Source organism: Castor canadensis, chromosome 5 (genome assembly GCF_047511655.1).
Source record: "Castor canadensis chromosome 5, mCasCan1.hap1v2, whole genome shotgun sequence".
In the NCBI taxonomy this organism is placed as follows: domain Eukaryota; kingdom Metazoa; phylum Chordata; class Mammalia; order Rodentia; family Castoridae; genus Castor; species Castor canadensis.
Window position 1 is genome coordinate 17,643,125 of NC_133390.1, and position 13,917 is coordinate 17,657,041.

General features: G+C 38.7%; 1 protein-coding gene across 7 annotated transcripts in view; it reads left to right on the forward strand.

Annotated features, from left to right (window-relative positions):
• The window catches only part of App (amyloid beta precursor protein), a 239,467-nt gene that overhangs the window by 83,965 nt on the left and 141,585 nt on the right, over positions 1 to 13,917 (forward strand). The gene's annotated exons all lie outside the window — the stretch shown is intronic.

Here is a 13,917-nt window from a genome sequence, read left to right on the forward strand (position 1 = left end):
TACACACACATACACATATACACACATACATGCACGCACATACACACATACATACACACATACACATATACACACATACACACACATACACATATACACACATACACACACATACACACGCATACACATACACACTCATAACACACATACACACACATGCACACACATATGCACATACACACATACATACACATACAAACACACACACACACATTTTCTTCAGGAAAGTCATTAACCTCATTATACTTGAATTCATGAAGAACTTTGGACTGCTGACTCTATTTAATGTCTCCTTTCAGTAATGTTTAGCCAGAAGATCTTTAACCTCATCATGTCTGATCTTTGACTTCATGAAGACTTTTGGCCTTACTGACTTTTTCATTTCATTTATCGGTAATGTTTAGCCCTCTCACATTCTCCCTGCCCTTCAGAGGCCCGTAGACTCTCACTGCGTGACCCCACGTGTTCCTTGAGCTGCACCCTTGGTCTGCCTTTCACAGCTGAGCTTCTTGATGTGGTGGCCAGAAGTTCCTGCATGATTTTCCTAGCCTCAGAGTTCCTCCACAGTCGGCTGTTAGCACCCATCCCTTCAACTCCAGTTGTCTCTGACATTGCCGAGTCTTAACTTGAGTGGTATCCAACCCTGATGGTTGCCTTCTCACATCACTATCAGTCTGCTGTGTCCGCTTTCCCCATTCTCTGTATCAGGCTTGTTCTTTTTCCCACTTGAGAAATTTTAAATACTGGTGTTTTCTAGCAGTCCTCCCAGATTTTACCCAAGTCACAGTCTTCCTCAGCATTTCTGAGATAAAACTACTCAGTTCCTAAATATGACTTTCCTTTACTGTACATTTTAGTCAGCTTTATAATTTTAAATGAAAGACAGACTCTATATTACTTGAAAGGAGGAATAGTCTCTGTAATTACAAACCTTCGTCACACATAGCGTTCTCATTCCCAAATGTTAAATTTAAAAGCAGAGATTTGCCTTCTCCAAATACTTTTTTGTGTGCCTTCTATGTGTGATAGTTTTACTTTGAGAAACAATTTAAATCTTAGCTTTCATTTAAAGGCTGAGCTTTTCGTTGCCTGGAATGCTCGCTCTTCAAAATATTTGCTCCCCGGAGAGGTAAACTGAAGTTGGCCTTTTCGTGTGACTTTGGGTGTTGACCTGGAAGACTTTGGGGTAATGGAATGGGCTTTGGCACAGCTCCACTGCTTTCTGGTTGAGTACACAGTCTGGAAAGAAGGTGGGGCTGACCAGGTGCAGCGGGTAGATGTAGTTTGAAGATGTCTGAAGCATGAATGCACCTTCACTTGATGCCTTGGCTTTATTGCTTAAGACAGTTTTAAAGTGCTGCTTCCCTAAATGTGCTGTGGCTTATAGTGTTGCATATTTAAAAGATTTTGCGTCTAAACAAACGCATTCACTCTTTGCCTGGTGGGTAAAATTTGAATGACACTTGTGCTCTGTCTGAGACATTTTCATTATCAAATTCAGTCAAGCAGAAAAGTAGCAAGGGGAGCAGAAATTTCCATTTACATCTGTGATTGAAGTTGTAGTGATAAAAGAAAATTACTAGGTTGAAGAAGAGCCTTGTTCTCATTCTGCTATATGACCCGGAATTTTGTCAGTTTGGAAATGGATTTTATACTTACGTTATGGAGGAAGGCTCTGATCAAAGGCTCAAATTATACATATCCTTTAAATAACCTTAGATAGTTCTAGGATTTTCTGTTCATTTGTTTCTTAGTCATATATAAATTCTGTATAGACTCCGTCTGTATCCTCTTTATTCATAAAATCCATCATTTATTACTTACAAAGAATTAACTGTTAGCTTTATGTTCCATTATCAGAGCTTCCCAACATTCCTTAGATTTTATTTGTATTCTCAGGTGTACACAGATAAGTCAGTAGTCATCATAAACCACTGGATTACAGAAGTAGATCAGAATTCTCCAGGGAAATTTTCTGTTAAAGAATGGTTGGGGATCCAGCTTTTGAAGTCTTAATGTAGTTATTTCCTGACCAAACCTTCTTCCATAGAAGTCCAGAAATTCAATTAATTCAGCTCTCTGAGGAGTAATAAGCCCCAGAAAATTGATTTACAATAATGAAACTAAGCCTTGTTTACAAATTGGAGGGACAATTTCTAAGTCCACAGTAGCATGGTAACAGAGATTCTAATTTATCTGAGGATTTATCCCCATTGAAAAGATCCTGCGTTTTCTAAAATTTCTAAAGGATACTTATATTGAAGAACTTGATGAATCATGATAAGATATCATATTTTTTATTCTATTAGGTATTGTGTTCTCATCCCTAGATGCTGCTACAATGATAAAATTCTGATACTTCTTTTTATTTATTTTTTTCTTTTGTTTTTCACAGCAGTTTGGAAACATAAATCACTGTTTTAACACCTGGCAAAAGGTTGTGCCAATTTCAAGTACTCCTAATTTCTTCCAAGCTGTTTTTTTTTTTTTTTCTTATTGCTTGGGTCATATCTCCCCCCTTACCCCTGCCCCCTCCCTTACCCCGCCCCCCACTCCCTCCCTAACCCCTCCAACCCCTCGCTACCAGACAGAAACTATTTTGCCCTTAATCTCTAGTTTTGTTGAAGAGAGAATATAAGCAATAATAATAATAATAGACCAAGGGTTTTTGCTGGTTGAGATAAGGATAGTATACAGGGAGTTGACTCGCATTGCTTTCCTGTACATGTGTGTTACCTTCTAAGTTAATTCTTCTCGAACTAACCTTTTCTCTAGTTCCTGGTCCCCTTCTCCTATTGGCCTCTGTTGCTTTAAATTACCTGCTTTAGTTTCTCTGAGTTGAGGGCAACAAATGCTACCTAGTGTTTTGGGTGTCTTACCTATCCTCATACCTTCCTTGTGTGCTCTCGCTTTATCATGTGATCAACGTCCAATCCCCTTGTTGTGTTTGCCCTTGATTTAATGTCCACATATGAGGGAGAACATACGATTTTTGGTCTTTTGGGCCAGGCTAACCTCACTCATAATGATGTTCTCCAGTTCCATCCATTTACCTGCAAATGATAACATTTCATTCTTCTTCGTGGCTGCATAAAATTCCATTGTGTATAAATACCACATTTTTTAAATCCATTTGTCGGTAGTGGGGCATCTTGGCTGTTTCCATAACTTGGCTATTGTGAATAGTGCCACAATAAACATGGGTGTGCAGGTGCCTCTGGAGTAATGTGTGTCACAGTCTTTTGGGCATATCCCTAAGAGTAGTATTGCTGGATCATATGGTGATCTATGTTTAGATTTTTAAGAAGCCTCCAAATTTTTTTCCAGATTGGTTATACTAGTTTACATTCCCACCATCAGTGTAAGAGGGTTCTTATTTCCCCACAACCTTGCCAACACCTGTTGTTAGTGGTGTTGCTAATGATGGCTATTCTAACAGGGGTGAGGTGGAATCTTAGTGTGGTTTTAATTTGCATTTCTTTTATTACTAGGGATGGTGAGCATTTTTTCATGTGTTTTTTGGCCGTTTGAATTTCTTCTTTTGGGAAAGTTCTGTTTAGCTCACTTGCCCATTTCTTTATTGGTTCCTTAATTTTGGGAGAATTTAGGTTTTTGAGTTTCCTATATATTCTGGTTATCAGTCCTTTGTCTGATGTGTAGTTGGCAAATATTTTCTCCCACCCTGTGGGTGGTCTCTTCAGTTTAGAGACCATTTCTTTTGTTGAACAGAAGCTTTTTAGTTTTATGAAGTCCCATTTATCTATGCTATCTCTTAGTTGCTGAGCTGCTGGGGTTCCATTGAGAAAGTTCTTGCCTATACCTATTAATTCCAAGGTATTTCCTACTCTTTCCTGTGCCAACTTTAGAGTTTGGGGTCTGATATTAAGATCTTTGATCCATTTTGAGTCAATACTGGTATAGGGTGATAAACATGGATCTAGTTTCAGTTTTTTGCAGACTGCTAACCAGAAAGCTGGTTCTTTTAAATGCAGTGACCTCTTTTTTCTTTCTCCTCATATAAGAGTTTGAACCAATAAGAAAAAGGTCATTGTTCTTTGGGTACAGTCTTGGGCTTTGATAAGTCAGTTGGGCACTTACTTGATTGTGATACATTTGCTAAAAGCAATAACCTCTAAGTGGAAGTATCTAGCAAGTGAGTAGAAATGTCAAGTGAAAGTAGTAACTGGAAGAGTAGAGGAGGTTGTTGAATCCTTAGGCAAGGACGATATATCTGAGTGAGAAAGTAAGAGCAGAGAGTAGAAGACGGTTTTATTTTACATCAGAATTAATATAAGATGGGGGAGTGAGAGGGAAAAAATGATCATCTTAAGATACAAGATGGAGAGCAGGGTGGTCTAGATTGGAGGAAGTATGAGAAGACAATTTAAGAAAGTCAGTGATGTGGTCCAGTGGTCAGGGAACTTGAGGGCTGAGAGCAGTATGCATCTGTTGTGTTGACCTTGAAACGAGAGTTGATTTCAGATTGTTGGAACTGGGCCAGGTGGAAAGGGTTGGAGAGAGTGAGTCAGGGGCTGGAGAGTGACTCTCAAGCTTTGAGGAGAACTTTTATCTGTGAAAGTGCCTTTCTGTCATGATTATAGCCTACCATACACATGGGTTTCTGAATATGGCATATGGAAAAAACAGTCTTGTGTATTTTTACCTCCCTGTATGATTTAAGGTTTTGCTAACTTGTAGTTCACTTGCCTTAATTATTCATCGTCCTGGTGGTATTTTGTAAGCAATTATGTGGTTTCTTTAAAAGCCCCACTTATAACCCTAATTAATTGCATCTTTAAAAACCTGTGTGGGTTTGTACTTTTTAGTAAGAAAGGAGCCAGTGAAGACACTTGTGTTTTCAAGAAGCAAAGCCTAAGGTAAATAGTCTTACACACACAAACACAAATTATAATGAGAAATCAAAAAAGTGAAATGAGGAAAAAAGAGCAGTTTGCTAGGAAATAGGGTTCATGGTAGTGACAAATAAAATCCTAGAGAATACCTTGCAGTGACTAAGTATATGTTATTGTGATTGTGTACAGAATGAAACTGTAGACAATCTTGGCATAGCTGTGCTTAGAATTTGTGGTTTCTCTGCCTGAGCTGTATCTTTAACTTCAGATTTTTGTCCCATGACATCAGCCTGTCCACATCCAACCTGTCACTCTTAAAAAGAAATTCCTGATTGCTAAATTCTGGTTTTCCCATTAATTTTTTCATTAGGATATGTTCATTGTACAGGGGGGATTTATTGTGACAAGTCCATATAGGCTTATATTGTACATTGGTTAGATCAGCCCCACCATCTCCTCCTCCTTGACTTTCTCCTGCCTCACTTAAAACTATGGCAAGAAGTTCCATTGTTCTTTTTCATCCAGGTCAAGGATAACTGACAACCATTTTCCCTCGCCTTGATCTCCTTTGTTCACCCTCCCCCACTCCTACAGTTACTCCCCCACTACCTATTTTACAGTCCTGTCTTTTGCTATTAATGTCTAAGTTGATGTTCAAAGGGGTTTCTCAATGTATCCCCTCTGTGAGTATACTTTACTTTTGGTCCATTCAACTCCTTCCATTACTCTCCCTTATCCCTTCCCTCCCACTCCCCATTTCTCAACAGCTTAAGTACATATCCTTATTTCCTCTTCCTTCTACATAACAGATGTTATGTTTCATGATATTGTTGATGCTTTCTCATTCTCTTTTGCTTTCCCTCCTTCCCTGTGTTCCATAGAGAAGCTTCACTATTACAAACATATTCTACATATGACTTTGTGTATAATCATGTTTGTTTTGGTGTGTATGTTTATTTTTTGCTGATCTCTAAATTCTGATGTTAGCTTTATCCTGCCCTTCACTGGCCACTAGCCACATGTGACTCTTACACACTTGAAATATGGCTAGTCCAAACTGTTGCAGGTGTAAAATATGTTTCACATTAGTAAAGTTAGTCTGGAAAAATGAAAGAATGTAGAATGACTTTGTAATTAGTTTTTTATATTGATTGCATATTGAAATGATAAAATTTAGGGTATTCTAGGTTAAATAGCATATATTATTAAAACTAATTTTACCTATCTCATTTTGCCTTTAAATGTGGTTAAAATCACACATGTGACCTGGATTGCATTGCTGTTGGACAAGGCTGCTGTGAGCTCAGTAATACACCTCAGTAATTTGTATCCTCCATGGACTGGGCTGCAGTGCAACATGGCATTTAGTAATGCTCAATGGTGGCAGAGATAATCACTTAAAATTAAAGCAAATTATGTTAGGTTTTCATTTTTATTCTTGTTCTTCATTCTGTTGAACATCTCTGGCTAGTAAGCATTTATAACATGAGTCTTTAATACAGGTTAAGTATTCCTTATTGCTCCAAAATTCAACATTTTTTGAGTGCCAACATGATACCACAAGTGGGAAATTCTACACTATGAAACTTTGCTTCATACACAAAATTATTAAAAATATTGTATAAAATCATCTCTAGGCCATGCGGATAAGGTGTATGTGAAAGATAACCTCATTATGTATATGCGAATATTTCAAAATCCAAAACGCTTAGATCCCAAGCATTTTGGGTAAGAGAAATTGAGCCCCAATATGGAAATCTGCCTGAGTCATCGTGTTGTCTCCAAATCTAGAACTCTTTTATCATATTTTTTCATTGTATAACTAAACACAAGGCAGAACTTGAGCAGCTTGGCTCTTGGGGATGTATGAAAAGGAACTTAGACCTGGGGATGGTGTCAAGGCAACAAGTCTGTGAGACAGAACACAGCTTAAGGAAGGAACACATGAAAAATTGGATTCTCCACCTCCATCCCCCCACCCCCGCCCACAGGACAAATAGCAGTATCTAGTCAAATTCAAAAAGACAGAAAATGGAATGGTGATAGCCAGGGCCTGGAGGAAGGGACAAATAGGGAGTTATTATTTAAGGCTTGCAGAGTTTTAATTTTGCAAGATGAAAATAATTCTGGAGATGGACGGAGGTGATGGTTACATAGCAATACGAATGTATTTAACACTAGTGAGCCAACCAAACACTTAAAAATGGTTGAGATGATAAATTTCATGTCATCTGTATTTTACCACAATTAAAATGTAGCCTGTGAGTCTTAAAATAAATTAGTGAGATGAACTGTAATGAATTATCCTAAGCAGACCCTTGCTACCTAAAGAAATAGCAGAATCGCATGCGTCACTTGGGAGCTTGTTAAGAAAGCAGAATTGTCCCCAACCAAGACTTGTGCAGTCAGAGCCTGCGTTTTAACAAGATCCCAAGGTGGTTAATATGCACAGTATAGCTTAGGAAGCCTTGGTGGAGCACCATTTCTCAGAGTGTGTTCTGTGAGCTCCCTGTCTCAGAACCACTCTGCAAGCCTGGTCTCAGGCCCTTCCCAGAGCACATAAAAACCATATCCAAGTGGTGGGACCGGAGGGAGGATGAAGCCACAGGCTGAAAATCCCAAGTCATTCTGAAGCACGTTAGAGTTTGAGAACTTATGGCCAGGAAGGATTTAATAGAAATTTATGCTGTGTCCTTGACCAGATATTGTAATTTCTACACATCTGAGTAGCAGAAGGGTCTATGATTGATAAAATCAAAAATATGGGTAACAATGCAGTAAAAAAAAAAAGACTACAGAAGAAGTACATATAACTTATTTCTGGTTGGTTAGTGAGGAAGCTGCCCTTCAGGATTGGTGGAGTAGCTGCCCTGGATACTACTGAGTTTTCAAAGTTGAGGCAACTTCTGTTAGTTCTACAGAAGTCCATCCAGTCTGAGGTTTCTTATTTGTGAAGGGGAACTGCATTCTATAACCAGTTAGTTTACATTCCTAAGACAAAGTTAAATTTGGAAAGCAAAGTATTTCCTTTATTGTTGACACATGTGTGATTATTTTTAAATTCTTAAAGTTTTTAAAAGAATTTAAATGTCACATGTTATGTACAAAAGCTATTTTTGCTAAGAAAATCTCTAACCAAGATCTGTCTTGTTTGCACAGATGCTATAGATGAGAACCCAGGTTAGTAAGGTCTTTTTAATACTAGCTCTTTTTAGCTATACTAATTTCACTGACATTGTTTTGAAGACTACAGTGCTGATGTAGAAGCAAATAGGTGTGGCCTAATTTGCAAATTTCATAGGTAGTCTTTGACTTTTTAAAAACTATACTTTATTTTCTATAATAATTTTAGATTTGCAGAAAAATTGATAGTCTAGAGAGTTCCCATAGACTTGGCACACAGTTTTCTCTATTGTTAACATCTTATTTTAATATGGTACATTTGTTACAAAAAATGAACCATTTTTGGTACATTATTATGAAAGTCCATACTTCATTATTCAAATGTGCTTAGTTTTTGTATAATGTCCTTTTCTGTTCCAAAGTTCCATCCAGAAACGCATGTCACATCTGTTCTCCATCCCTAGCCTTCCCTTGGCTGTGACAGTTTCTGATACTCCTTGTTTTTCATGACCTTGACAGTTTTGAAAAGTACTAGGCAGGTGGCCAGGTATTTTATAGGATGCCTCTCTACTGGAATTTTCTCATGCTTTGCCTAGGGTTATGGTATTTTAGAAGGAAGATTGCAGATGTAAAAGTGCCCCTTTCATCACATCATTAAGAGTACATGTTATCAACATGATGTATCAACACTGAGGCTGAATTTGATCTGTTTATTCAATTTGTTGGACTCATGCATATTTATATTGTACTTTGACTTATAATCTTATACTATATTATATGTAATTGCCCACAGCCTTTTGGAGCTCTTCATTTGACTCCTATGCTCAACTGTCCCTGTCACTCTGCCTCTCTCCACCTCTCTCTCTCTTTCTCTCTCTCTCTCTCTCTAGTTTAAATTCTCTGGGCTCATCTTACATATTTTCTGCCCCAATCACAGAATCAGCTATTTGTCCAAAGAGCCTTGTTTCCTTTATTGGTGAATAATGTTGAAACTCAAGATCTGGACTTTAGATATGCTGGTTGTTACTGGAGTGTCTTTGCTTTTAAGACTTCACAGCTGTAAAGTCTGCAATGTATTTGTCTCTACTCACCCTTGTATTATGCATATCTGCAACTATCTATATCTTTATGAAGCTAAATATGAGTTCACCCTGATGTCTCCAGCTTGTTAGGTAGGTCATTCTACCTCCTCTTGCTTATCTGTAACTTCTCACTCTTAACAGTGGGAAATCTGGCTCCCCCCCATCCACGTACTTTACTGTTCACTTTCACAATACACACTTAGCATTATCAGAGTTGTTAACCTATGTAAGCCTTTTTAAATCTGTAAAATTGTTAGCAATTTTTATTTTGTTCCCTTCTTTTTAAAAAATACCCATCCTTTTCACTGTTTCATTAAGATCAGTGTTGTTTATAACCTGGGTCAAACACCATTTCTGTCTCATATACATCCTTGCCATTTATGTATGGTGTGTGTGTTTGGAATGTGTGTATGTATGCATTTGGTTTGTAGGTATGTGGTATGTATACCATAGAGGCTGAACTCTATTCACTTCAATAAATCTGAAAAAAGATTTAAGTGAAACTTTCAGTTTTCACTTTTGCTGGTAGCTTATCTTGATCTATTTAGTTTCTGCCATCTGGCAGGTAGTTCCCATCTGAAGAAACCCATCTGTCAGTTCTCCCTATTATTTGGTGATGGTTACAGTGAAGTGTTGGTGACAGCAACAGTCACTTTTAAAAAAATGTATCATTCACTCCTATGTTTTCTTTGAGAACTGTCCACATTCTGAAGCAAAAACCATGACCATTTTATCACACACAAATTTGGTTGAGAAACATTTTGGCCACTTCTCTATGTACTTTCTCCATTTCTTTGAGTACAGAGACCTCCAAGAAAAGTTTTCTGAGCATATGAAAGTTATAGAATGTTAGGATATAATGAATAAATTCAAGAAAATGCGTGTGGAGTAAGAGCTCCAAAGTGGTAAAATAAAAAACAGCTGGTGTAAACATTTTGTTTACAGTTATTTTTGATATACATAAATCTAGTGTTCTACTTGTCTATTCATCTATGAGGAGCAACTAGGAAAGTCTTATCCAATGTTTTTCATCATCTTCAGCATAAAATATAGCTCCTTATCTTCTCTGCACTTGATCCTTTAGCTTTGACTTTCATATATGATCCACAACCTTTCTACTACACACTGTATCTAGTGCTGTGATCTGATCAAAGACATTGTTACCTTCTGTCTGAATTATTGCAACAGCCCTGAACCTTGTCTTCCTCCCTCCAAATTTGACCTCTAGGGCAAAAATAGGTGGTTTAGAAAACCATGCCATAGTCTTCTCCAGTGACTCAGTTGTTCAGAGTATCCACAATATTCAAGGCCCCAGCAGTCTGCCCTCACTCTACTGTAGATTGTCCGCCATCATTGCCCTCTGACAAGTCTGGTCCTCTTGCTCTTCTGTTCACCAGACCTCAAGACCTTTGTACTTGGGGCTTCCTCTGGCTGAACTGTTCTTCCTTCTAATTTTAGATGGTGCATTCCCTCCCTCCCTTCCTTCAAATGTCCTGTTTTCATGAGACTTTCCCTGACCACCCTCTAATTGTCCACCCATCTGAGAAGAAGAGCCCCTATTTCCCTTTCCCTGCTTTGTCTCCAAAATATCTATTATCATTTATCAAGCACTGTAGTTGTGGGGCTGGAAGCATGACTCAAGTGGAGTCTCTGAATTTAATGCCCAGTGCCACACACACACACACACACACACACACACACACACACACACACACCGCTCTATTTGTTCTGTATCACTTTTCACCAGAATGTTATTTCATTCTTGGTTACAGCTGGATAGTGCAGCATAAAAATGAAACTCTGTTGCCTTCAGTTGATGTATAATGGGTGATCAGTAAACAGAGACAAGTATCTGTTGCTGTTGCAATGACATTTATCAGTATGAGACATGTTAGATGAATGGATACTGGGGAAAATATAACAAGAGGAAGAATTTGTTGAGCACCTTCGTTCTTGGCAGTGAGTTGAGTTCTTCATGAATATTAACTCTCATAACTCTCTGAGCTCTACATTTGTGTCCTGAGTTGGGGTCATAGTCTCTCAGGCTCATTTTTTTCCTCATAAAACTAAAGTGAGGCACTAGAAGCTGCCTTTGTGTAGTTCTAAGGACACAGAGAGAAGTTGCACACAAAGCTCTTAGGGCTGTGCCAGGAGCCAGATCAGAGTTAGTAGAACTATCCCGTCTCACCTTTGTGAGCCAGGTATGGGGCCATACACAAGGAAACTGAGGCATCACCATTTCTGTTATTCTATTTCTAGAACAGTTTCCCCTTTGCCAAAGTCATCTTTAACTCCTGAGGGTCCAAGAAGGAGGCCATGCCTTGGGCAGAAATCCAAAGACTTCAGATCTTTCAGTCCTTTCATTCCCATAATTCTAGCCTCCTGCTTTATCCTTAGGAACTCATAGGTGTACCTTTCTTTCAGTCGTATCTTTGTGCCTGAAAGAACCAATGTGTGGCTCTGAAATCTTTTAAGTCAATCTATTCGGAACCATGTTGACTCTCATAAATTGTGTAGCAAGACTGGGGGTCTCTGTGTTTCTAGTAATAGTTGTTCATAGTCTTAATTTGGTCTTCTTGGAATGGTGTGTCTTTTGAAAAGGCACAAGGAAATTGAAAACTACATTCCCCTCTGAGAATTCTGTAGTATTGGAGACACTGCTACTTGCTTGTTTAGTATGCATTCCCACTTTTTCCTTTCTAAGAAAATTCTAAGTTTTTTGTTTGTTTTTTGTTTAGGAATGATGGCAGTGTGCTCAACTGAAAACACTTTTGCAGATTCCTTTGCAGCTAAGTGTGGGCAGAGAACACAGTATAGGCATGTGCACTGTTGGTGGGCGTTGCTGGGAAGTTTGTCCCTTCCTATGTAAAATAACAAAGCTTCATTAGGGCAAAACAAACAGAAAACGTTCAACCCTTGGCCTGTCTTGCCTGTGTTCTGCCTGGAACTTGGATATGAAGTCTTTGCTTTCTGTAGCCATCTTGAGTTGGTGTGAAGATAAAAGTCAACACACCTAGGCAGTACAATAAAAATAGCCTGGTTTCTAATGGCATGGTTGAATATCTATAGAAGCCCAGCCTCAATCACTGAGTGATACTGACATTAAAAAAAAAAAAAAATCCCACAGTGTGTTCAAGCTACTGTCTGTCATGTCCTGTGACATGCAGTTGAATGTAATCCCAGCTGTTTGATATGGCTCACTAGATAATTTAAGTCTGTTTTTATTGTCAAATTGATCACTTGTGGATTATAACATTAATGTATTTCACAGCCTAAAAGTGAATCTGCTTTTATAAAAGCCAGGGGATACTGACCAAATAAACCATTTTGACCAGAGTTGAAGTGAGTCCAGTTATACTCTTGGATGGAAAGCCAGGAGACCTAGATTTACAGCCCAGTTTATGCCAGTTGTCTCTGTGGGCCAGCTACTTGACCTTAGCTTTTCCCCTCCCATCTGCAAAATGAGGTAATTTGAGCTAGTCAGTCCACTCAAAGACCACCAAAGAGTCAGAGGATGGAGGCCTGAAGAGTCCTATTGAATTCCACATCATTGTTCACCTGCCAAGACTTTTCAGCCAAATTCAGATTTTGTTCATTAGCTTTGAAAACTCCCTTCTCATTGGAATTGGCATGTGTGTTTGCATGTGTTTTAAATACAAGATTTGAGTTGTTTACCTAGGAAACCAGGTTATATGGTTATCAGTAAACATGCATAATGTATACTGATGAATATTAAATGGTGCCAAATTTCCCGAAGTTCAGTATGAACAATAACATGGGTTTCTCATTGTGATACTTAATGTCTTTGAGTACTTGGTCTCCTTCACCTGAATTCTGTTAAAAAACCTCTTTCACCTAAAGGGCCAGACCAAATAAACATGTTGGTTTAGAACTAAAAGTGCACATGGTTTTATATATGGAAATTCCAGGTATATACCATCATAGATTTTTTTTCTTAATTAATAAACTTTGTTTTTAGAGCAGTTTTAAGCTCACAGAAAAGTTGACCAAACAGTAGAGTTCTAATATGTCCCTTGTTCTAGATTTTAAGAAAAATTCTTTTCTAATTAGAAAGCAAAAACATAAACCATGCTGAGCTAAGCCAGTTTGTGAAAAACATGTTTTTGTATTTTTTTTCAGCACCCTTCTTTAATTCTTTTTTCTTTTTTTCATTTATTCACATGTGCATACATTGTTTGGGTCATTTCTCCACCCTGCTCCCCTCCTCCTTCACCCCCCCCCCCCAGTTCTAGGCAGGTCCTGTTCTGCCCTTATCACTAATTTTGTTGAAGAAATGACATAAGCATAATAAGGAAGACAAAGCGTTTTTGCTAGTTGAGTTAAGGATAGCTATACAGAGAGATTCCTAGCATTGCTTTCATGTACCCATGTGGGATGTGAGGGCGATCTGGCTGCGACATCTGTCACCCCATTGATCGCCAGGGTTGATTCAGCTGATCTGGCTGGCTAGGCGGGTGTCCCCTTCCTCCCTCACCGCTCCATGTGCGTCCCTCCTGAAGCTGCGCGCTCGATCGAAGAGGACGACCATCCCCGATAGAGGAGGACCGTTCTTTGGTCAAGGATATACGAGTAGCTGCGCTCCCCTGTTAGAACCTCCAAACAAGCTCTCATGTACCCATGTGTTACGACTCACGTTGATTCACCTCTAACTCATCTTTACACTGGTTCCTGATCCCCTGCTCATGATAACCTCTGTTGCTTTAAGGTTTCTGTATTAGCTCCTCTGGAGTGGGGACATCAAACACCTTCATGTTTTGGGTTTTCAACCTATTCCTATAACTCCATTATGTGCTCTCCTCTTGTCATGTGATCCAAGTCTAACCGCATTGCTGCATTTG